Source organism: Engystomops pustulosus, chromosome 1 (genome assembly GCF_040894005.1).
Source record: "Engystomops pustulosus chromosome 1, aEngPut4.maternal, whole genome shotgun sequence".
Taxonomy (NCBI): Eukaryota; Metazoa; Chordata; class Amphibia; order Anura; family Leptodactylidae; genus Engystomops; species Engystomops pustulosus.
This window is the reverse complement of record NC_092411.1, coordinates 114,399,004-114,424,293: the sequence shown is the minus strand read 5'-3', so window position 1 is coordinate 114,424,293 and position 25,290 is coordinate 114,399,004. Positions and strand designations below refer to the sequence as shown.

General features: G+C 39.5%; 1 protein-coding gene across 10 annotated transcripts in view; it reads right to left on the bottom strand.

Annotated features, from left to right (window-relative positions):
- Nucleotides 1-25,290, bottom strand: part of PRUNE2 (prune homolog 2 with BCH domain) — a 202,736-nt gene that overhangs the window by 56,465 nt on the left and 120,981 nt on the right. Inside the window, exon 1 of one of the 10 annotated variants that reach the window (XM_072150920.1) lies at nt 19,323-19,605. The exons of the other annotated variants lie outside the window; for them this stretch is intronic. The gene's annotated coding sequence lies outside the window, so the exon portion shown is untranslated. Of the gene's footprint in view, nt 1-19,322; nt 19,606-25,290 lie in introns of those variants that run through there. 10 annotated transcript variants of the gene reach the window in all.

Genomic DNA, 25,290 nt, shown 5'->3' with positions numbered 1-25,290 from the left:
TCCATGCACCAGGACCCGGCGCATGCCGTACTAGTACGGCGCGCATCGGGAAGGGGTTAAGGTCTGGATTTGATTTGTGAATCTTTTACTAAATATCTGCTCTGTTTGCAGTTTATTAACCCCTAGGTGCACCAGGACGTTATAGTACGTCCCCGGGGCTAGATGCTTAGCGCACGGGGATGTGCTATAACGTCCTGCTTCTGGCACTCGCTCACGAACGGAGCCGGCACCAGAAGCAGTGGCTGTCAGCTGTCTAGTACAGCTGACAGCCTGCGCTAACACCCGTGATCGGAGCCGACTCCGATCGCGGTTGCTAACCCCTTACACGCCGCGGTCAAGTTCAAGTCAGTATAAGTAAAAAAAGTGAAGAACACTGAACACTACACATTAGAATAAATAAAAAATAAATACATTAACATATAAGCCCCTAAAATGTCACTTTCGCATAAAAACACTTAATAAAGTATAAAAAACACAAAAACACAAAAAACCCTGCATATTTGGTATTTCCGCGTCCGTAACAATCTGTATAATAAAACAGAATTGTTACTGGACCCGCACGGTAAACGCTGGAGAAAAAAAGCGCAAAAACGTTGCGAAAAAAGATCATTTTTAATTAATACCCTATAAAAAATGCTCTAAAAAGTGATTTAAAAAATGTTATGCACTGTAAAGTAAGCCCACTCAAAAGAGCAACTCTCCTTGCAAAAAATAAGCCCTTAACCAGATTTGTCAGCCGAAAAATAAAAAAGTTATGCACATGAAAAGATGGTGATGCTAAAATGAACAAGATTATCTTCAAATTAGTTTTCATTCAGTACAATTGAATAAAATACACAAAACCTCCACATATTTGGTATTCCTGCGTCCGTAACAATCTGCATAATAAAACAGAATCATTATTAGAACCGCAAAGTGAACCCCGTTAAAAAAAAAACAAAAAAAGCTCCAAAAAAAAAGATAATTTTTAATTAATACCCTATAAAAAATGCTCTAAAAAGTAATTTAAAAAATGTTATGCACTCTAAAATAAGACCACTAAAAAGAACAATCCTTCTCGCAAAAAATAAGCCCTTAAACAGATTTGTGAGGCGAAAAATAAAAAAGTTATGCATATGAAAGACGGTGATGCTAAAATTAACAACATTTTTGCCAAATGACTTTTTATTCAGTAAAAATGGGAAAAAATAAAAAATCTATATAAATGAGGTCTTTTCGTAATCGTGGCGACCCATAGAGTAAAAATAATATACTATTTTTATGGTATGGTTAACGACCAAAAAGAAAAAAACATACAAATTTTCCTAAAAATTGATGATTTTCATTTCCTCCACCAACAAAGAGTTAATAAAATCTCACCAATTAGCTATAGATGCCCCAAAATTACCTACCAGAAAAGTGCATCTCATGTGGCAAAAGAAATAAGCCCCTATAGGTCCACATTAAAAAAAGAAAGAAAATATTGCCTGTACAATGTGACATAGCAAATCTGCTCTGGATGGCGCCTCCTTCCCTTCTAAGCCCGGCCGTGCGCCCATACAGCAGGTTACCACCACATATAGGGTATCAGTGCACTCTGGAGGAATTGGGTATCACGGCGATCCACGACAAGACGGCGACGCCCATGCGGCGCCATCTCTTTGAAGCCGCCAGCAGCATTGCCGGCGGCGATCGAAGTGAAAACACCCGCGATCGGTGCTAGCACCGATCGCGGGTGTTACCGGTAAGCCTTTGCTGCAATATGCAGCAAAGACTTACCGGCTATGGAGAGGGCTCGGCCCGCGAGCCCTCTCCATGCACCAGGACCCGGCGCATGCCGTACTAGTACGGCGCGCATCGGGAAGGGGTTAAGGTCTGGATTTGATTTGTGAATCTTTTACTAAATATCTGCTCTGTTTGCAGTTTATTAACCCCTAGGTGCACCAGGACGTTATAGTACGTCCCCGGGGCTAGATGCTTAGCGCACGGGGACGTGCTATAACGTCCTGCTTCTGGCACTCGCTCACGAACGGAGCCGGCACCAGAAGCAGTGGCTGTCAGCTGTCTAGTACAGCTGACAGCCTGCGCTAACACCCGTGATCGGAGCCGACTCCGATCGCGGTTGCTAACCCCTTACACGCCGCGGTCAAGTTCAAGTCAGTATAAGTAAAAAAAGTGAAGAACACTGAACACTACACATTAGAATAAATAAAAAATAAATACATTAAAATATAAGCCCCTAAAATGTCACTTTCGCATAAAAACACTTAATAAAGTATAAAAAACACAAAAACACAAAAAACCCTGCATATTTGGTATTTCCGCGTCCGTAACAATCTGTATAATAAAACAGAATTGTTACTGGACCCGCACGGTAAACGCTGGAGAAAAAAAAGCGCAAAAACGTTGCGAAAAAAGATCATTTTTAATTAATACCCTATAAAAAATGCTCTAAAAAGTGATTTAAAAAATGTTATGCACTGTAAAGTAAGCCCACTCAAAAGAGCAACTCTCCTTGCAAAAAATAAGCCCTTAAACAGATTTGTCAGCCGAAAAATAAAAAAGTTATGCATATGAAAAGATGGTGATGCTAAAATGCACAAGATTATCTTCAAATTAGTTTTCATTCAGTACAATTGAATAAAATACACAAAACCTCCACATATTTGGTATCCCTGCGTCCGTAACAATCTGCATAATAAAACAGAATCATTATTAGAACCGCAAAGTGAACCCCGTTAAAAAAAAAACAAAAAAGCTCAAAAGAAAAGATAATTTTTAATTAATACCCTATAAAAAATGCTCTAAAAAGTGATTTAAAAAATGTTATGCACTCTAAAATAAGACCACTAAAAAGAACAATCCTTCTCGCAAAAAATAAGCCCTTAAACAGATTTGTGAGGCGAAAAATAAAAAAGTTATGCATATGAAAGACGGTGATGCTAAAATTAACAACATTTTTGCCAAATGACTTTTTATTCAGTAAAAATGGGAAAAAATAAAAAATCTATATAAATGAGGTCTTTTCGTAATCGTGGCGACCCATAGAGTAAAAATAATATACTATTTTTATGGTATGGTTAACGACCAAAAAGAAAAAAACATACAAATTTTCCTAAAAATTGATGATTTTCATTTCCTCCACCAACAAAGTTTATAACAGTTTATAAAATCTCACCAATTAGCTATAGATGCCCCAAAATTACCTACCAGAAAAGTGCATCTCATGTGGCAAAAGAAATAAGCCGCTATAGGTCCACATTAAAATAAGAAAAAAATTATTGCCTGTACAATGTGACATAGTAAATCTGCTCTGCATGGCGCCTCCTTCTCTTCTATGCCCGGCAAGGGCGCCCATACAGCAGGTTATCACCACATATGGGGTATCTGAAGTACAATGTGTCACGAGAAAACAATCTCAAAATCCCCTGGATATCTCATAGCGTTCCAAAGCTATAACCACTTATAGTGATACAGGGCAGATTTGAAAAATGGGGCCGCGTCCTTAAGGCCAAAAGAGGCTGAGTCCCGTAGGGGTTAAAGAAAGGTTTGGAACAAACCCAGGTAATAGCAACACAGAAACACAGGCAAGCACCTCCAAAGTTCCTTCAACAAACAAATAAATTCCTATATTTAAAATATAATTATATATATAAATGTCCTAATTGATGCTTGCATGGGGTTTCATATTTCCAGAGTAGTCATATTATCATAATATATATCATATTCTTATATGATAAACATTGTTCAGGGTTTGACCTGCACCAACTGCACTACATAAGTGAGCCTGAGGTAATAAATGCAGTAGGGTGGTTCTGCCCCCCAAAAAGTCAGACATTTCGCAATGTTACATTCTCCATTGTGTAAGAATTATTACTATTGAGGATTAAATGTTCCTTACCAGGGGTAATAACAGTGTGTTCATTTAAGAAAATGGAGACTGAAATTATTCCCAGAGCATAGGAAAACTGTGTATTTAATTCAGCGACATAAAGGGTGGCGCTTTTGAAGTGTTATTATTTAAAGTGTTGTTTTTCAACATATTCTAGGGAGAGGATTGATACACATTTTTGAAACATATTTAATTAATGAATGTTGTTTCCATTTTAATTAAAAACATGTCCTACTGAGATTCTAATTAAATTCCGCATTTATTCTGGAAAGCTTGTGCTATACAGGCAGAGTATTCTACTAGTAAGTACAAAGGCAGGCTTATATTTATTAAAACCCTACTCTTTTTTACAGCTATTAGAGTTACTTGCTCTCATCGCTCTGCCAAACCATGGTTCTATTTCCCACTTTCACTATCCCTGTAGACATCTCCAGGTGTTGAGGTAGGCAATAGCTTGTGCAAGAAATGTGGAGATCTAGGTGCTGTCCATACTAGGGTGACGGCACTGTCTGTTTTTATGTTTTATCCCGGCAATTGTAGTATGAGTTGTACTTGACTTTAATATTTAACTTGTATAGATTACCAGGGCATACTTAACATTTGACTTATCATAATCTATATTTAATGATAGTCTCACCACTGCTGTATCAACATCAAGCCCCTTCAAACATTATCAAGTGTTCAATAAAATCCCTCCATATACAGAATTTTGGATCAGGTTGAGCAATTGTGTGGTCCTTAAAAAAATGGATTGTGCAAACTACATGCACATGTATTTAAGAAGACACATGTCTGTCAGACCATGCCTCACATTTATCATGCAAAAACGTGTATTGCATGCCCCATGTTATAAGTGCACCAAGAAAAAAGGGGTGTACTCTATCGGAGCAGTGCAGGGAGCACCAGGTTCGTGAAGAATGTGCACCACAATTCATGAATCTGGCGCACTCTGCACTATACACAGGCAGTTTGCACTGTTTTTAGTAAATGTGGACAGACTGCAAACTGCTTAGAAAGCCTGGGCCAGTAACACATATGGGGTGTGCTGAGGGAGCAGAGGGGTAGGGTGAAACAGTGTAACAGCCCATGCTGCAGCACAAGTGCTCTGGTAACGTCCCCCAGAGCCCTTCTGGCTCATTGGCATAATTCTAAAAGTTTAATTTAGAAGGGAGGAGGTTATGGATAACACATATAAGAAGATAACCACAGTTACAGTGTCTAGATCTATGGGAAGTGCCCTTGATTTATCATGCTGGATTTTGATGGTAAATTTACTTTAAGAAGCACACTGCTGGTTTGTGCTGTGGCTTCTTTGAATTATGCATTTAAACTGCTCAATTAGCTCTTTCCCTCTGCTGTAATGTCAAACTTGAAGCCTAGTACTACTCATACTCATAGCAGATGGGGGAGGTTGTACAGAAGTTTGGTGAAGGGATCTAACACATCAGTGCACCCTAGTGCCTGCATCTTATCGTCAGAAGGTCAAAAGGATCCAGCACTGTCAGGCCCATTTTACCACGGTTATATGTCCATGTGTAATTTTAAGCTTATACTTACCTTTGCCAGTGCTCCTGTTGTCCTGCACCGTCTCTGTTTGTTTATAGATGCACACCGACCAGACCACTGCCGTGCACTGGACACAGCATTAGATTCAGAGAGCGGATGTTGTCACATCAGTGGACAAAACAGACGCACTTGCCTGAGTGCCTGACTGGAAACAGGAGGGCTGGCAAAGGTAAGTTTAAGCTCTTTCTTGTTTTCTTATCCCCCAACACACCCTCCCCCCGGGCATTTATATCTTTTTTTATTAAACCTGGACAATCCCTTTAACTATTGGTAGACCAGGGCAGAGTTGCAGAGGAAATCGGTGTGGTGCAATTAGTCTCCATACAGCCAGCAATATAAATCACAGTTCACACTAGTAATATGAAGTCAAAACAAAAAAAGACAATGAACACACCCTAAGCCGCATTTAGAGAAAGACGATGGCAATGGGTGTTACAGTATAACAGTTTTCCATATACAGAACAGATGGAAGTAGAAAGATCCTAGTGCCACATATACAAGCTTGTGTACACATCCTTCTATTGACTATGTCTTACAATACTTGAATCTCACCGCTTTTGAGGTAATAATAGAAGTATGTGCTAATTAGATAAGGTATTACACACAACCAACAACCTTTCATCAGGATATTACTGATAACCTCCATTTTTATGTACATAAATCATAAAATAATGAATGGAGATAAAGTACAAATAATAAATTGTAGAACAATTGCAGGCTCCAGTGAAAGTAAAAGTTGATGGTCTGCATACGTGTCAAAGACATAAAATAAACAATTATACAAATCTTCCAACTGCTATCATGTAATATAAAAAAAAAGATACACCTTGCTATGTTCTTTCTGCAGAACTAGTTCTATGTGTACATGTGCCATTAAAGGCCCACAGGATAGGGCCTAACTTGCCTATCAGTGGTGGTCTCAGTGATGAGAACCCACATATCATGAGAATTGCAGGGTCCAACGGGGACCGTGGGACCTACATTGTCTGACGACAATGCACTGTGCCGCGATTCACTAACAATGTGCGCCCGATATCCTGCATGTGTTGTATGTAAGTGCATTGCCTGCAACACAATATTAATCTTAAATTCTGTGCTCAGTCCGAATCAGTCAGATTGTCCGGCGGCCCACAACCCGATTTCTGTTGCATGAAAGCCGGAGTGCGACACAATCCCCTTTGAAATAGCTGTCCCAGTGGCACAAATCCTGAATACCACAAACAGTCCAACAGAAATGCGATTCGTGGACCCTTAGTAAATAAGACCAATTATGTTTGTCCATAAACTGGGTAAAGTCTGAATTTAAAGTTTGTATAGAAGTAAGTGAAGGGTGGTGGAGGAAGAGTCATGGTTTGGGGAATGTTTTCTGCAGCAGGAGTTGGACCTCTTGTACACCTACATGGCAGAGTGAATGCAAGTGTGTATCAGAACCTTCTTCAACAACATTTGGTTCCTTCCTTGTGTTCATAACTCAATCAACCAACAATTTTCATGGAGGACAATGTCCCCTGTCACACAGCAAAACTGGTAAGCGGTTAACTGAAATTTAAAACACTGAAACAATGAAATGGCCAGCCCTGAGTCCTGACCTAAACCCGACAGAAAACCTCTGGAAAATCCTTTTTATGGCCAAGAAATCTACAACAGTCACAGAACTGTGGAAGTAGAGGGGACAAAATCACAGCAGAGTGAAGTACTAGTGATGTCGTTTTGGCTGCAGAAGCCAAAGTCATTTAACCCCTTAAGGACGCAGGGTTTTTCGGCCGATTTCTCGCTCTCCAACTTCAAAAATCCATAACTTTTTCATTTTTCCGTGTACAGACCTGTGTGAGGGCTTATTTTGTGCGTAACAAATTTTACTTTCCCGTGATGTTATTTATTTTAACATGCCGTGTACTGCGTAGCTGAAAAAAAATTCCAAATGTGGAAAAATTGAAAAAAAACGTCACGTGCGTCACGTTCTTGTGGGCTCAGTTTTTACGACTTTCACTCTTCGCTCCAAATAACATGCCTACTTTATTCTTTGGTTCGGTGCGATCGCGGTGATACCAAATTTATATAGGTTTTATTGTGTTTTAATACATTTTCAAAAATTAAACGAATGTGTACAAAAAAGAAAAAAATTTTTTTGCCATCTTCTGACGCTAATAACTTTTTCATACTTTGGCGCACGGAGATGTGTGAGGGGTCATTTTTTGCGAAATGAGGCGACGTTTTCATTGCTTCCATTTTGAGGTCTGTGCGATATTTTGATCATTTTTTAGTTCATTTTTTATGTTATGTAAAAAGGTGTAAAAGTCGCATTTCGGACATTTGGGCGCCATTTCCCGCCTCGGAGGTCACCGCCGGCCGTAACCGTTTTTATATTTTGATAGATCGGGCATTTTGGGACGCGGCGATACCTAATATGTTTGTGATTTTTACTGTTTATTATGTTTTATATCCGTTCTAGGGAAAGGGGGGTGATTTGAACTTTTAATATTTTATTAATTTTTTTTATTTTTTAAACTTTTTTTTTTCTTTTTTTTTTCACTATCTTTTAGACCATCTAGGGTACATTAACCCTAGATGGTCAGATCGCTGCTACCATATACTGCAATACTTCTGTATTGCAATATATGGCATTTTTGCAGCACATTCATTACAATGAGCCACTGGCTCATTGTAACGAATCTGCAGCTGCCAGATAGCCTCGTGTCAAAAGAAGACACGAGGCTACCATGACAACCGATCGCCGCCCCCCGATGATGTTCGGGGGCGTGGCGATCGAAAAAAAGATGGCGGCGCCCGCGCGCCGCCGTCTTTTAAATGCCGCCGGCGACTTTGCCGCCGGCGACTTTGCCGGCGGCAACGGGGGGGTTAATAGCCGCGATCGGTGCTAGCACCGACCGCGGTTATTAGCGGTGGGGGTTTTATGCATTTTGCAAAAACCCCCACCTTTGTATGAAGAGGACTCAGCCCGTGAGCCCTCTTCATACATCCCTTATACCTCTGCGCCGTAGAGCTACGGCGCAGAGCGTTAAGGGGTTAAAGCAAAGGCCCAAACACTTCCTACTGATTGGTGACTAGTGTGACCTTCAGAAAATTAAATTCTGATCTTTCTCTGTGCTACAGTCATTACATTGTTCTATAATTATGATCATCACCTTTTTTGCAAAATGAAGTTTTTATATTCATATACTTTTATAATTTACTAAAACACTGTTCTAGTGGCATGGTGTCACTCTTATAAAAAATCTTGATTGCATTATTTCTGAAAAAAATCAAGCGATCATAAATTGTTATCTAATTTTGATCTCTGATGTAACTGTATCAAAGGAGAAGTATAGTACATTGGTCCATTGCAAAAAGTAAGGAACTAGAGAGATATATACAGACAAGATACAGACTCTCAACTTGTGAAATAAAGTAAAGGGGCGGAGGATGTGATGCATGTAGCTGCCAAATAACTACAACTCTAGCAATAGTAGCAAATGGGGAAGGGGGGCAGAAACAAAAACTTTAATATACTAAATTAAAACTGTATTACACTTTTATTAAAACCAGCTTGAAGGCAGAAATGCAAATATTTTTTAATATTTTCAGTTGTGTTTCATGTAATTAGCTTTATTAAACTAAAATGAAACAATGTAACTTCTGCGCAGAGGCAGAAGATCCATTCTTTCATTAGAGTATTTTTACAAAAAGGCAGGGGTTACATTGTTTCATATATGATTAATAAAAAGGTAGACATTACATTGTTTCATTACAGTATGCTTAATAAAAAGGCAGGAGTTACATTGTTTCATTTATGATTAATAAAATTCATTACATGGTTCCCAAACACAACTGAGAATATTATATTATATTATAAAATAAGTGCAAATAGTACTGTAACAGACACTGATAATTTCATTATTACATTAAAGGGAACCTGTCACCACATTTTCACAAATACAGCTAGGGACATCTTCTTATAGAGCCCTATTAACTAACTGACAAAATTCTTTTAGCTAAAATTTGTTTGCCATAAATCATCTTTATCTTATATTCCTTGGCATCAGAGAAGGCTTGTCCTGCTCGACCAGCCCTTCCAATCTACTCCTCCCCATGTTCCGTATATCATGTAACCAAGGTGACACAGGTCCTTTAGCCTCCTAACAATAGCAAAATGTACACCATGTATGTATGTGTCTGATTACATGGCAGTATCATCGCATGATTACAGAATGCCTCTGTGGACTTCTACTCCTCCCCATCCTCCATGGAGGCTGCTTTGATTTCACGTGATCAGATACATACATACATGGGGTAGACTGTGCAAGTCTAACAGGACCTACATGATGTCACCCTTGTCACATGACATGAAGTGGCCGATGTTACAGAGCTTTAACTCAATGTTCCACATAGCAGCATGTTCTGTAACACTGAGGCAGAGAAATGCGAGTAACTCATGAATATGCAGGATTGAATTGGACCCAAGTAGTGACATTGTTCTCACGTCAGATGAGTAGTATATAGGTTTACAAACTGATTTTGTAACATTGAAGCCATAGGAACCATTAGTGATAAGAGCAATGCTTTTTAATCATAGTTTTTAATGAAGTATTTATTTTGGGTGGGTTACTTTGCATGACAGGTTCTCTTTAAATAAACTTGATGGTGACATTTCGGGTTCACATATCTAAATACATCTCTCCCTGCCACTAGAGGAAATTTGCTCTCAACCCATTATTATCGCACAACTGTTTCCCGAGATGGATGTATTTTTATCAACAATGAAGGAATACATGAGTCTACTTAGTAGCAACTAAAGGGTTATTTTTAGAAGCCTATAGCACAGTGCCAAAATGATAATAGCTATTACAACTTCCTTTTATAGTATGTACACTATTTCAGTGCATGTATCAGAAAATTTTTGTTTAAAACAATCTTTGTATTTAAAGCTTTTTTGTTTATATTTACATATATTTATATTTAAGTATATGGATATATGCTGTACATATAGAGAGAAAAATAAATATATATATACATATTGAGATTGATGCTTCGAGACCCGCTCCTAACCATCTCCCTCAGTAACAAAAAATTTGTCAGACTTATCAAGTGACTCTGGCCCCTTCCAAGAAAATATCCTAAAACATCAGATATGTAACAGTGTACCACCTATTGTTGGTTTAGTTTGTGCCAGAATTTTCTTGCCAAATTTGCATACATAATTAACAAATCAAGCTCCTCCTCTTTCATGACTATGACAATTGTTTCATGCTATGCTAAGCCCCACCCCCATGTTGAAAAGGATTTTTAAAAAGTGTCTAAAACAGATAATAAACAGCATTTAAAGAATGAAGGCCATGTTCTGACACAACCAAAGCTAGAATTGTTGTACACTCAGCCCAGTCTCATTTTTATTGATATAAAATGTATAATCCAGCATCAGAAATCTGGTGGATATTTAGACTGTCTAGTACAAGTTTCCACTGTTATCAGATTAATAATTATTCCACATTAAAAAGTTTAAGACAGGACTGAACCAGTCTATTTGTCCTACAAATGCTATCCTGCTACTCAATAGGAGACAATCTAATTTATTTGTAACCTTCTCAATAGGAGACAACCTCAAATGGTCTATTCTCTAAAATAAAATGTATTTTTGTGGTTCAAGAAACAGGCATCATAATGATAATTTATTATCAATTAGACCTTACGGCGTAAGTGTAACATCTGTGCCTGGGGCACCATACAGGATATTCTCAGTCTTCTTCCTGTTCTGTATGGTGCCATTTAATCAACTTCTTCTCCTCAACAGAAAAGACAACATCCTGGTTCATTGAACTATAGTGTTTGTCTATCATAAAGTTTTAATAAAGTGAAATGCTGCTTTCAGTCCATCTCATCATAGCTTTACAACATTCTGTATTGCAAAGAAAATTTTAAAAAAAATACACGTACGGTATGTACGATAATGACCACTAAAAACAGGCTGCCAACAAACTTTGAATTAAAGTTTTGTATGCAAAAAACTAATGGCATAAAAAGGCATAATTTCTGGAAAGCTGCTGGAATGGTGGCAGGGAAGCAACCAACCTTTTTAATTTTACAGTATTAACTGAGATTTGTTATTTTTGTTTTGCCCAAAAAAGTTTTTGAAATTGTCTTTGCTCTGTAGCTCCACCTCCAGTCCAAAAAAGCTGAATTATTTGGTGAGTGAATGCTCATACGAACAAACATCAACCCCCAATGAAGGAGTTGTGAGTGCCATTTAGCAAATTTATTGTTGGTGCTTGTTACCCCCAAAACATGACGTGCTGTGTATAAAAGGGTGTATAGCAATAGAACAGGTAAATTGTTTTTAGATATGTTCATTAAAGATGAAATGTTGTTCATGGTATTAAACTAATACATCCATTAATTAGGTGTATGTATGTCTTTCCTAGTGGGGTTTGCCCTAGCGACCTTAATTACAAATTATTTGCATTTTTGCTGCTGTTCTCAAGGACAAGATAACGACATCTTATTTCATACCACTCAACTTTCCGTTTCAGTGTGAAAAAAATTCTAAGCCACAACCCTTACCCTTCTCCTAACCCTCCTGTGTTCATATAGAATAATGCTTGTTTTGTGGCCCTAATACAGTATAGATAAAAAATACAGCTTGCCAAAGTTTTCATTTGTTTCAGGTTTATACCAGTGTCAGAGACACAAATGTGGATTGTGGAGCTGCAGCTTTATACTCAACTCTATCTGCCTCAACAGCATGCAGACAGAGATGAATGTGCAACCTCAAACCCTCACGTTTAAAAACAGCAGGTGGGAACCCAACATCCAGGACTTTTTATCCATTATTTAGTTGACACATTAACATGCCTATGGAAGGGCTGCATGAGACAGATATACTTCCAAAACCTGCAACAAAGGAAAACTTTGGAATTGGTTAAGACACAGAGACAGATGTTAAAGATGACCATAAGGGTCTTTGGAGACACGAGGCTTTAACAGTCCCTGTCAGCGTTGTAAGGTGATTTTCAAATTACATGAGTCTTTGTTACCAGCGCTGGAATGGAGTGAGTAACACAGAAAAGTCACACTGTCCTTACTGAACATTAACTCAAGATTTTTGTCACTGAGAAACTTATATAGAAAATCATAAGACACTATGCATAGGGCGTGCAAGTACACAAGTGGGCAATACTATTGGGTGGTTTGACTCCGGAAATGCAACACTATTGGATGAAAGCACACAATGGAATATAGAACCATTGTCTGTCTTTATACAAACAAAGTGCCCAGGTGATTCCCTGAAAACCTTCCCCCTTGGTGGTGCTAGCGAGGCATAAGTCTGTGTTTTCTTATACCTTATTTTGTTTGAGTAGAATCCCCACCCAAACTTTAGTGTTTACTAGACAAAGTTATGTGAAATGAATATTGAGTCCTTAACCCCTTAACGCTCTGCGCCATAGCTCCGAATGTCATCAGGGGGTGGCGATCGGTTGCCATGACAGCCTCAGGTCTTTGTGGGACCCGAGGCTGGATGGCTTCTGCAGATTCTCTACAATGAGCCAGTGGTTCATGGTAACGTGGTAACGAGTCACATGCAAAAACGCCCTATACTGTACAGTAGTATTGCAATATATGGTTGGAACGATCTAACCATCTAGGGTTAATGTACCCTAGATGGTCTAAGAAATAGTGAAAAAAAAAGAAAAAAAAAGTTTTAAAAATTAGAAAATATTAAAAATTCAAATCACCCCCCTTTCCCTAGAACTGATATAAAACATAATAAACAGTAAAAATCACAAACACATTAAGTATCACCGCGTCCCCAAATGCTCGATCTATCAAAATATAAAAATGGTTAGGAACCTCCGAGACGGGAAATGGCACCGAAATGCGACTTTTGCAGCATTTTACATCACATAAAAAATGGAATAAAAAGTGATCAAAATGTCGCAGCAATGAAAAAGTTGTCTCATTTCACAAAAAATGACGCGTCACACAGCTCCGTATACCAAAGTATGAAAAAGTTATTAGCGTCAGAAGATGGGAAATTTTTTTTTTTCTTTTTTGTACACATTCGATTAACTTTTGAAAATGTATTAAAACACAATAAAACCTGTATAAATTTGGCATCACCGCGATCGTACCGAACAAAAGAATAATTTTTTTCCAGCTTCCCAGTACAGAGCATGCTAAAATAAATAACATTATGGGAAACTAGAATTTGTTACGCACAAAATAAGCCCTCACACAGCTCTGTACACATAAAAATGAAAAAGTTATGAATTTTTGAAGGTGGAGAGCGAGAAATGAGCGAAAAAACCCTGCGTCCTTAAGGGCTTAAAATGGATGACAGCACGCAACATGGTGTTCAAGACCCATGCGATCTCCGTAACACAGACATTTTTCTGTTTACTTTTTCTGTTTATAAATTATACAACATAAACTTAGTTTAGTTACTCGTTGCACACTGTGTGATATATGTGGTACCCTTTGCATAAAGTTATCTGGATATTTCAGGCCCTTTGTACACATTGGCCCAGATTTATTAAAGCCCCTGTGCTAGGTTTCTGTCTGACTTTGCACATTCTTTTTAGTGTATACTGCTTGCACATGCATTTAAGAAGTGTCTGCAATACTATTCTGCACTGAATGGGATGTTCCCATGCATAGTCGGACAATGCAACACATTCTGTCGGTTTCCGACCGAATTTTGTTGCACGCCCTATGTTAAAGGTGCACCAAAAAAAGTTTGTTCAGGTTTAACAGTTTTGTGATACCTCCTGTTTCTTCAGTGTCTCCTAGGTGTGGTATATGAGTTCAGTCCAACATGAGGCTGATACAGGCGGTCCCCTACTTAAGAACACCCGGCATACAGATGACCCCTAGTTACAAAGGACCTCTAGATGTAATTTAATGTACTCTAGCCCTAGGTTACAATACACAGCTATAACAGTTTAAAATGTGTCTGCAATTGAAGGGGTATTCCGGGAATATGAACGTCTCATACAAAAACTTTACTTATTTGCTTATATTGGAGTCACTTTTGGTGGTAGATCAACTTTAAAAACTCCAGGTGTTTTTCCAGGAATGTCTTGTCTGAGGAGATATGGTTTTAACGTATAGCCTGGCTTTATATGGATTGTCTTGTGTGTTTGGGGTGCAAGCAGTAAGTTCTCAGGTAGTAATTTCTGTTCTGTCTGTTGGTTTTTGGTATATTGATGTGGTTGAGCGGCTGTCTTTAACCCCCATCATAAATATATGTCAGGGGGTCGTGAAGGGGAGTATGGAGAGGGCTCATAGCCCTCTCCACACGTGGCAGGTGTAAGCTGTATTACACTGCTGAACCTGCCAAGAACTGCCACGGTCAGTGGTGGCACCGATCGTGGAAGTTAAGCTTTTAGATGCCACGATCGAACCCAACTGCAGAACCTAACATACCTGCAGCTGGCTGCCGCTATGTTCGAATGGTGGTCGGCAACATCTGTGAAGGCTCCCATAGCTGTCATTAGTGATTCTATATTACAGTCTGTCTGAGTAAATCTAGAAGAAGTAAATCTACTATACAGGCAGTCCCCGGGTTACATACAAGTTAGGGTCTGTAGGTTTGTTCTTAAGTTGAATTTGTATGTAAGTCGGAACTGTATATTTTATCATTGTAATCCCAGCCAGAACTTTTTTGGTCTCTTCGACAATTGGATTTTAAAAATGTTGGGTTGTCATAAGAATCAGGATTAACACTAAAACTTCATTACAGACACATTTGATAACTGTTACAGCTGCTTATTGTAGCCTGGGGCTAAAGTACAATAAATTACCAATATCCAGTGGTCCGTTTGTAACTAGGGGTTGTATGTAAGTCGGGTGTTCTTAAGTAGGGGACCGCCTGTATACTGCAATACAGGTGTATTGCAGTATATTGTATATGTGATCAGACCCCTTTGGGTTCAAGTACCCTATGGGGGTGAAAAAATGGTAAAAAAAATTTATAAAAAATTTAAAAAAAAATAAACTAAAAATTCAAATCTCCGCTTTTGCATAGAATTATTATTTGTGATGAAACCCGTAACAGAAAATAGCACCTAAATGCCAGAATCACCATTTCTTTGTCATTTTGTTACGGGTGTCAGAATTTTTAAAGCTATTAAAACTATAAAAACTATGTACATTTTATTTGGGAACAAGGAATGAGGGGCACTGCACTTATGAATATATCCCGAACTAGTCCTCAGACATATTTTGCAGGAGATGATAATCAAGGGCAATAGAACGTAAAAACCCACAGAGGTGCTCTAGCTCATAAAGTCCACAGTTGATTGTAGATAAACATGTACATAAAGAAGAAAAAAGCTGGCTCTCACCAGTAGTAAAATAATTCAGTCTTTATTCCAAACACGTATAAAACTTCGCCTCTAGTGGGCTCCTGCTCCATCCCTCTCACCCGCAGCGAAATTTAATACTTGTTTGGAATAAAGACTGAATTCTTTTACTACCGGTGAGTGCTAGCTTTTTTCTTCTTTTTGTAAACTATATAAATTTGGTATCTCTGAGATTATACTAATCCACTGCAGTCCAGGTGATCAGAATATCATCAATGTAAAGGAGGTATATCATGGGTTTTGTGGATTATGTAGATAGTTATGCGCCTTTCAGTTCAGTCATAAAAATATTAGCATACTGTGTTGTACACCTTGAACCCATTGATGTTCCTATACACTCTAGGTCAGTGACAGTGAACCTTTTAGTGTCCGAGTGCCCAAACTGAACCCAAAACCCCCTTATTTATCGAGAAGTGCCAACCAAAAATTAAAGCTGTAACTTATTGCTCCCTGTACAACAACTTCATATTTGCCTCCTGAGGACAGCAACACAGTTGAAAGATGGAAAATTTTCATCATTTTTGCTTCTTTGCAGTGTCCCTCTGTACACAGAGAATTGTGGGCCCTGCAGGAGGTCCTCCAAAGATAATTTGGCCCTGTCTACTCATTCTCCCTCTTCCTACAGTTCCAAGAATCGAAGTAAGTATCAAAATTTTACTGAAAGCAGCATCTTTTAAGTTGCTTGGAACTGGAGGAAAATTCTTTGAGTCTTGTCTGGTGTGCTGGGGTGATGGCCCGGGTGCCCACAGAAAGGCCTCTGAGTGCCGCCTCTGGCACCAGTGCCATAGGTTCGCCACCACTGCTCTAGGTAAACATCCTCTCCAAACATATAGTATTTGTGGATGAGCACAAATTCTATTAGTTCTGTGCCCAATTCTGTTGGTAGGTTATGTTTCTCAATATGAACTTGAAATGATGCTATTCCATCTTTGTAGGGAATCTTTGTATACAAGATTCCACATCTATGGTGACCAGAATTGTACATTTAGGTAGTGGGTCTACAGCTATGAGGCTATTTAAAAGGTCAGTAGTGTTCTGTATGTAGCTGGGACTATTTCTTATGAGGGGTTTTAGGAGGTTTTCCATCCAACCTCAGTTGTTTTCCATCAAAGTGCCAATGCCAGAAATAATAGGCATTGCATTCTTGGTGGTGGTGGTGGGGGGGGGGGGGGGGCATATGGAAAAAGCCTGTCCTGGGATTTTACCTTGTGCTGGATGTCAGGTAAAACTTCTTGGATGGATCATTCTGTTGTTTTAAACTTTTTTTTTTAATGTCCTCTGATAAACATTGCCTAGTGTGTATAAAATGTTGTGATTTTCCTGTTTCATGCATAACATCACGTCTGATGAAGAGACTACAGGCAGTCCCTGTAGATCGGTTCTGTAGGTGTGTTCTGAAGTTGAATTTGAATGTGGGTCAGAACTGGTATATTTTATAAGGGTAACTCCAGACAAAGCATTTTTTTTAATCCCTTTGACTATAGAATTTTCATAATTTTGGAAACAAGAATTAACAATAAAATTTATTGTAGACAACTTTGATAATTCTTAAAGTCAATAAACGTACAGTTCACTGCATTATCAGCATCCAAAGAGCTTCACCAGAGGTCACAGTGGGCAAAGGGGTCCATTTTGACTCTGGGTTATAAGTAAGTCAGGTGTTCTTAATTTGGGCACCACCTGTAGTATTCTCGAAAGCTTGCCATCAAATATACTCAGTTAGCCTCAAAAAAGTATCTCCTTATGTCTATAATGTTCTTTAGTAATAAATTGGCACATTTTAGGACTCAAAAAATTTCTAATTTGTTTCCCAAATCAAGCCCAATTATTTCTGTTATGAAACTATTTTACAACAATAGGGCTGATTACCTTTATTGTTATAGTGGAACCTTAATCTAGGCAGTGTAAAGATGCAGCAAATATATTCCAGTGGTTTAAATTGTTTTTTTTTTGTGCTTTGCAGTTGAGTCTAACTTTTTACAACTTATCAGGTAGCTGAATTTGTGCTAAAAATTTTGGACATTTTTGGGAGGTGATAGCATCTAAGGCATGGAAAGTGCCTATAAATATGGTGCATATAATACAGGCGAGTTTCTGATGGAAACAAAGCCAGAATTCTGGTACATATATGTTAACTATTTTTTGGGACATCAAACAACATGTTTCAGACCAAGTTACATTAGACAAATAAGAGAGCAGCAAGCTTTGCTGTGGAGATGGGAAAAATGCTAATACCTTTTGCAACATTTTTGGGAGGTGATAGCATCTAAGGCAGTGGTGGCGAACCTATGGCACGGGTGCCAGAGGCGGCACTCCGAGCCCTTTCTGTGGGCACCCGAGCCATCACCCAAGCACACCAGATAGGACTCAAAGAATCTTCCTGCAGTTCCAAGCAACTTAAAAGATGCTGCTTTCAGTCATATATTAAAGTGATACTTCACTACTTGGGTTTGTAGGAAGAGGGAGAATGAGTAGACAGGGATGAATTATCTTTGGAGGATCCCCTGCAGGCCCCACAATTCTCTGTGTACAGAGGGACACTGGAAATAAGCTAAAATGAAGCAAATTTTCCATCTTGTCCTCAGGAGGCGAATATGATTGAACCTTGTTTAAGAACAGGGAGCAATAAGTTACTGCTTTAATTTTTGGTTGGCACCTCACAATAAATAAGGGGGGTTTTGGGTTGCAGTTTGGGCACTCGGCCGCTAAAAGGTTCGCCATCACTGATCTAAGGCATGGAAAGTGCCTATAAATATGGTGCATATAATACAGGCGAGTTTCTGATGGAAACAAAGCCAGAATTCTGGTACATATATGTTAACTATTTTTTGGGACATCAAACAACATGTTTCAGACCAAGTTACATTAGACAAATAAGAGAGCAGCAAGCTTTGCTGTGGAGATGGGAAAAATGCTAATACCTTTTGCAACTCAATGAAGAAAAACAACCATATCCAGCAGCAGTATTGTTTGTACATCTAAGGGTTAAATCTTTTAAGACCACAAGCAATGTTTACCATCCCCCTCCTTGCTTACCTCCTATACAAATGTACAAATATATATAGACAATCCAGTTCTGTCATTTACATCCTAGTCCACATATGTCTAATTTGTCCATGCAAATAATATAAGCAGCAGAGTATAGTCCTGTACACAGCCAGCAGCAAGACATTTCAAGGCCACGGAAGATGCCTCAGTACACAGTAGCTTATGTTGTGTGATACAATGTATTGGATAAGATTTAGATGGAATACAATCTATGCAGAGTATGTAAAAATGTATAATCTAAGATCAATCGTGCTCCATCATAATTCATGACATCAAATCCCATAGCAAAAATGAAGCATCTGTGTCAACTGTATAAAAACAGTACAGCAGCTGCCTGGATGTGAGAGGAAGCTACGCCTTGAAGCATCGCATCCGGCCAGCTCAATCCCATTCTCCCGAATGCTTCTTTTGTCAGAAAGAAACAAAGGCCAGTTTGAGTAAGGGTTAATAACTGCAGTCATTCTTTGTAAACACAAATTTACCTTGCAAAGGCGTCCGGTGTGTCCCTTCCTGCTGAGACTTTGTGACCAGGATTACTGGGTTTTTAGCATCCCTCTTTGTTTTGCATGGAATACAGCGTTCCACCATGTTCTGATCACATGATCGTTGGTACATCTAAATAGCTATGATCACCTGCTTTCTGGCAGCTAGCTAAATGCAGTGGAGAGCATAGGCAGACGCAGCGGTTTGAAGGGCAGTCTGAGGAGGACTCAATAAATCTGACATTGCAGTCATGGAGGCTGTCAATGATGCTAGCCCATTCAATTATGTATGCATTACTTACAGAGAGAGGTCTGGCTCTTCCCAACTTCTATGCTCCTCTTTCCTAGTAATGGGAAGAGTTTGCTAAATTAAATCTCTTTGCAGCGGATACTAAGGTTAATATCCTGATATATTTATATTATATATAATAATAATAAATTACACATACAATACACATTACACTTATTCTATATTTTCTCAAGCAACGGACAACAAAATTGTTAGAATATAAAAAAAACATTAAAGGGGTATTCCCATTTCAGCAAACGAATGTTATTGTTTGTATTATAAAAAGGTTATACAATTTTCCAATATACTTTCTGTATCAATTCCTCACAGTTTCCTACATCTCTGCGTGTTGTCCTTCTATAGAAAGCTTGTATGTTTAATTCCAGTGGACGGAAATCTGATTATGGTAACACAGGTGCACGGCTCATTATTTCTACCATATATAATCAAGAATAAGCTGTCCTGAGTATAACCCGAGGTACCTATTTTGCCACAAAAACTGGGAAAACTTATTGACTTATTGTCCAGTAGAAGCCTCATCAATAAAATGTCCAGAAGAGCCCCCCTTTAAAAAAGAAATGTCCAGCAGAGTTCCCCTTTACAGAAATATCCAGCAGTGCCTCCCCTTTACAGAGATGTCCAGCAGTGCCCCCTTTACAGAAATGTCCAGCAGTGCCCCCTTTACAGAAATGTCCAGCAGTGCCCCCTTTACAGAAATGGCCAGCAGTGTCCCCCTTTACAAAAATGGCCAGCAGTACAGCAGTACCTCTGTACAGCACCAGAACCAAGCTCAGTACATGAATACAGAACTAGAACCATGCACAGTATATGAATGAATCACCCAAAAACAAGCTCAATAAAGGGATCAATGCAGAAAAACTGGAATCCAAAAAGAAATACAGCAACAGAGCCAGGTTCCATACTAGAATACCGCACCGGAACCAGGCTACATTGCAAAACACATCACCAGAACCATGAGATACCAAAACAGTGGCCACCCCTAACAAATTACCCCATTTTGCAAACTTATGCCCTCAAAGATTTTATCAAGCTGTAATAGGAGCATTTGAAGCAACAGCAGTTGCAATAATTTACTTTCCACTTTTCTATTTTTTGTACAGTAAGATGGACAAAAGTTTGAAATGGCTCTTTAAAAAAGTTTTTACATCTAATTTCAATAATTTATTTATATTTATTTTTATTGTATGGGTTCTCACAGACACAGCGATACATAATGGGGCACATTTACTAAGGGTCCTGCGACCGCAATTCCGACGGGTTTTCCCGAATATTTCCGATTTGCGCAGTTTTGCGCTGAATTGCCCCGGGTTTTTGGCGCACGCGATCGGATTGTAGCGCATCGGCGCCGCGACAGAAATCGGGGGCGTGGCCGTCGGACAACCTGACGGATTCAGACAAACCGAGGAATTTAAAAAAAGAATTGTGTCGCAAGATCAGCACTTACATGCACCGGGACGAAGAAGGTGAACTCCGGTGGACCTCAGCGACACCTGCTGGATATCGGGCGCATGATCTTAGTAAATCCCGGCAGACCCGAATCCTCGTCGGACAACATGCCACGGAATCGCGACTGGAGCGGGTAAGTAAATGTGCCCCAATGTATTGTAGTTTTTTTTTACACAAACATTGACAACCTTGGCTCGCACCCCAAACTTGTCTTTGGCAGTGTTGCAGGAGTGTTCCCTTCACCTTTATGCTTAGAACCTATTCTCATACGCCAGCGTTTGATAGCCCAGCGGGGTCCTGCGCAGCGCCTATCTCTTATCACAGGTGAAAATTTGCCAGCTGCAGCGAGTCCACTTCCTTAGGTCCTCCTCTCTTTAACAGCTACACTGCCACTGTTGGACAAACTATCAGTAGATTTGGTTTTTATTATCCACTTTATGATACACACTCTCAAAAACATTTCTAGAATCTGAACTTTTCTTACAACTGAAACATCTAAAATGCTAACTGTTGCTCCTATTCACTCTCATTCTAAACTTTCTCTTCTACAATCTATTGCAGCAGTCAGACTTGTCTTTCAGTCTAATCGCTTCGTGGATGTCTCCATTCTGTGCCAGCCACTGCACTGGATGCCTGTATCCTTCTGAATACAGTTTAAAGTACAACTGTAAAGTATAAAAACTTTTTCTTAACTTTGCAAAAAGGAAAAATAAGCAATTCTCTAATTTACTATAATTAGCTTTCTGTAGCTTTCTAGCAGGTAGCAGAGGTTTTACCTTGCCCCCAAGGCTAATCTCCATTCGTCATACTTTCTGTTTGCCATGGGAAACCATATAGTCAGGGCCGCATATGCCATGATGCAAGATGAGAATCTTGCCTCAGGCGGCAGATGTTCAAGCTCTGAGGGAGGCGGCAAAATATGAGACCATAATTTGGTTTCGTTATTGCGCTGCTAATACAATGATATGCAATAGTGAAAATTTCTGCAAAAATAGTTTGGCACTTTTCTGCATATTTTGCTGAATGGGGGGTATGTATGAATCAAATCTTACAATTTTTGAAAGTACATTTTCTTTATATAAGTAGTCTGGTTGTCACATTTTAGTGGAAATTTAGAATTTTCATATCATTTTAGCATTTTATTAGTTTGCTGCACGTAGTGCTTGTGTGTATTAATTAAAAAGTTATTTTTGCATACATGGTAGGCTGTGCTTTCTGAAAAATAATTATATTAAAAGGATAGGTGCTTTTTACCTTGTGTGTAATATATTTTCAAACACATTTGCGGATTGCAATCAATTATTGCATGGCTTTTGTTTTAGTAGCATTTTAGTAATGTAAATTGTTGTATTCTAGTAAATATAAATCTGCTTACATTGACTTATTATCTTAACAACTTATTTGTGCTTAAACCTCCACTTTGAGTTTTTTATAAAAATGTACTGTGTTTACTCGTGCATAAGCTGAGTTTTTCAGCACAAAAAATGTGCTGCAAAAACCTAAAAGAGAAAAAAGGGATGGCACCTGTGTCACAGAAGCAGGTGCCTTGCAGTGTGAAAGCTGCTGAGGTTGTAACATGAAAGGGGGTCTGAGATGGCTTCTAATGAATATGGTTCCACGGCTGTAATCGGGCCTTACACCATAGGAGAAGATGGGCATGGAAGGGTGTTCGGAGCCCACTTTAACACAGCCCTGAAGTCTGCCATAGGGGGATGTTACCAGTGCTGACAACTGGCTGTTCAAGCAAGCCTGGGGGGCTCTAGGAGGGCTGCATCAAGCATTTTATTACTGGGGGAGGCTGCTGGGCATTTCATTACTCAGGGAGGCTGCTGGGTATTACATTACTGTGGGAGGCTGTGTCTACTGCATTTCCCACCCTAGGCCTATTCTCAAGTCAATACATTTTCCCAGTTATTTGTGGTAAAATTGGCTTATACTCAGGTCGACTTATACTCAAGTATAAACAGTATTTTTTAAATTGAATTTATGGATGGTGGTACAGGCTGTCAACTATTAATCAAGAGAAATTGCCAGGTGATCTGCTTTCAAATAATATATAGCAGTGATGGCGAACCTTTAAGAGACCAAGTGCCCAAACTATAACCAAAATCCACTTGATTACCGCAAAGTTCCAACATTGAATTTTAAGCAGTAACTTATTGCTACCTGCTCTTCAACATCTATCAATCATATCGGCCCCTAGAGGCCACTAATACAGATGAAAGAAGGAGGGCACATTCAGACTATCATTGTAGCTTCTCACCAGGGTCTCTCTGTACAGTAAGAATGTAGGGTCCAGTAGGATGACCTACAAAGATACTGCAGTTCACACTTTCTCACTTTTACTGTAGTTCCCAACATCCAATGAAGTGTCATTTTAAAATAGCGCTGATTGTAGCATCTCTTAAATTAATTGGGTCTGCAGGAAGATTTGGTGAATTTGGTCCTGTTTGGTGAGCTCTGTCTTGGGATCAATGGTCTGAGTGCCCACAGAAAGGGCTCTGAGTGCCACCTCTGGCACCCGTGCCATAGGTTCGCCACCACTGATATATAGCTTACGGGTGCCTTTAAAAGCAGTTTTAATGATTTTGTGATGATTTATTCATGTGACTATGAGGTATCTATGAACTCTACACATGTTCTTCTATTACATGAAGGAGGTGTGAAGCAATTTATTTTAAACTTTTTAATGCAATTTTAAAATGGGCCAAGTGCTTCCAGAAAATATATGGTTTGTTGGGGTTTTATATAATTCTTTGTGATGTAATTTTGGTAGGGAAAGGGTTGAATTAAACACCTTCATTCGCAAAGATCTGCACAGTGCTGCACCTTCAATCTCTCCTCTCTTGTCTGTCGTCGAACACATGCTTTTGGATCTGCTAGAGATCTTAGATCAGTGATGGCTAACCTATGACACGCGTGTCAGTGCTGACACGCGTAGCCATTTTCACTGACACACGGCTGCCTGAGAGTTAAGTTTCATCCTACATGACCAGGTGCAGTAGCCGGGAGGCTGAGAGATTGCACTGAGCTTCCAGCACTCCCCCCTCCTCCTGCTCCCCTAGCTGTGCCTAGTGTCTCCAGTCAGCACAGGTATCAGCATGGGGCACAGCAGGAGAGGTGACCCGGCCATACACCCAGGAGGCTCCTCTGCAGCTCCTGATAGTTGTGGTGGGGGGAAGATGGCAGCACAGTCAGAGGTCACATCGCTGCTGCCTTGTGTGATGTCGCAGCAGCTGCCACCTCTACACTGACCAGCTCCAGAGCAGGGACCAGGGAGGATAACCACTCCCATCATACAGTGAGTAAGGTCACTGTACCTCTGCCACCTCTACACTGACCATCTCCACAGCAGGGGCAAGGGAGGACAACCACTCTCATCATATAGTAAATAAGGTCAGTGCACTGTATGATAGAAGACAGTCATCAGGGCTTGTGTGTCAGTTTTGTGATGTACAAGCCCTGAAATAATCGCAAAGCCTTGCAAATCGCCAGACATTGCGATTATTTTGCTCCTCACACCTTCTCCATGCCAAGAGGGCATGAGGGAGATGCAGACAGCGGCACCTGCGCCCTCACTATAACCTGTGAACTTTCATGACTGAAAGTTCACAGGTTACTAAGCATTTCCACACCGGTTTGATTGTAACCGATCTATTACAATGTGGGATTTGCACATAGTAATAGATGATTGGGAAAATCCCCATATACTGCCATACTGTAGCATGGCAGTATATGGTAGGATCAATCAGACAACCTACGGTTAAAGTACCCTAGAAGTTAAGTAGTATACATATTTGTTATTTAAACTATAAATATCACAAAATTATGTTTTTTTGTCAAGGTGACACATCACCCGAGTTATGCTCGGTTTTTTGGCGAATTTTGACACACCAAGCTCAAAAGGTTGCCCATCACTGTCTTAGATTATTCTCTTCTTAAATTTGAATCTCCCACTCTAGGCACAAGGACCTCTCCCGAGCTGCACTAATTCTCTGGAATGCCTAATGCAAATACTCAACCTCAAAAGTTTCATACATGCTCTTGAAACCCATCTCTTTAGGAAAGCCTATCCGCATGAAACTCCAACTCGCTTTTTACTAACCCATCCTCTGTCCTCCTCCTATCTGTAATCCAGGAAACACCAGATACCAAGCTACAGGCTTCTCTGCAGTCCCATTGAATGGACCCTGTATATAAGATGGTGTCTGA